This window comes from Sinocyclocheilus grahami, unplaced genomic scaffold, assembly GCF_001515645.1.
Source record: "Sinocyclocheilus grahami isolate Dianchi unplaced genomic scaffold, SAMN03320097.WGS_v1.1 scaffold400.1, whole genome shotgun sequence".
Taxonomy (NCBI): Eukaryota; Metazoa; Chordata; class Actinopteri; order Cypriniformes; family Cyprinidae; genus Sinocyclocheilus; species Sinocyclocheilus grahami.
The window spans coordinates 448,526-449,631 of record NW_015505579.1 but is presented as its reverse complement, the minus strand read 5'-3'; the positions used below and the strand labels follow the sequence as shown (position 1 = coordinate 449,631).

The window sequence follows — 1,106 nt, the reverse complement described above, 5'->3', positions numbered from 1 at the left end:
ATGGGAGAACAAAATGAGGATATTGAATGGAGTAGGGTTGTGATGTTGGGGCTCGATAAACAGTGTAAGAATAAAAAAATTATAAACCTGCTGGTAATATTAATGAAAAGTGCAATATGGGAAAGAAGAGTAGTAGTGAAAAGAGAAAGTATTTTAATGAATGTATGGTACGTTTTTAAAAGAAAGGTGGAAATATACGCAAAATATCTGTTTTATTACTTTTATCAAGAAGACAAAATGTTTGAATATTACGATGTTTTTACTCCAGATGTTTCTAAGGTTTTTAATAACTTTGGTTTGGATATCTTCTTTTTAAACAATTTGAAAAATATGACTGTATAAGAGATTATGATTTTGTTTTAAGGGCTTTTGAATCTGAATGTCTGTACTGCCTTCTATGGGATGATTGTTTATGGTTCTTTAATGCGAACATTTGTAAACTTTGATGTATTTTAATGTAGAAAATGAAAGATGTATTTTTGTTCTGAAACAATTTTCAATAAAAAAATAAAAATAAAAAATAAAAAATTGTATAGTGGTTAGTACTCTGCGTTGTGGCCACAGCAACCCCGGTTCAAATCCGGGTCACGGCATCCCTTTGCCGTTGAGCAATGGGGACGGCTGAACCCTTTTTTTCACCTCATCCTTCAGCTGGATTTTGTGTTTGAAGCTTGGCCTTTGCTGATCTCCACCAGACAAGAGAGCAGGAAGGGAGCAGCAAGACGTAGTCATGGCCGAGAGGTTAAGGCGATGGACTTGAAATCCACTGGGGTCTCCCCATGCAGGTTTGAACCCTGCCGGCTACGGTTGGAGTTTGCTGTACCGCACTCTGTGGAGACAATTCTTCTAAGGCCTTTGTCCTTTTTTTCTCTCTGCCATAATTGCTTGTGGTTTTCATCCCATAGCGCGTGTGGCAAATGAGTTTCTTCTGGGCGGTCTGTAGGAAAACTGCTCTTATATAAAACGTAAGAGGCATTCTCTGTGCAAGAGCCCGGATAGCTCAGTCGGTAGAGCATCAGACTTTTAATCTGAGGGTCCAAGGTTCAAGTCCCTGTTCGGGTGAAGTGCAGTCTTCTTGTTGGCGGCCTCAGCTTGCTGTCGTGTCG

The 1,106-nt window shown here is 39.4% G+C and overlaps 2 non-coding genes across 2 annotated transcripts; both read left to right on the top strand.

Annotated features, from left to right (window-relative positions):
* The first annotated feature begins 724 nt into the window (after window positions 1-724).
* Window positions 725-806, top strand: trnas-uga (transfer RNA serine (anticodon UGA)). The gene has a single exon. It is a non-coding gene; the product is annotated as a tRNA-Ser (tRNA).
* Window positions 807-989: 183 nt separating this feature from the next.
* On the top strand, window positions 990-1,062 carry trnak-uuu (transfer RNA lysine (anticodon UUU)). Its single transcript has one exon. It is a non-coding gene; the product is annotated as a tRNA-Lys (tRNA).
* Window positions 1,063-1,106: the final 44 nt, after the last annotated feature.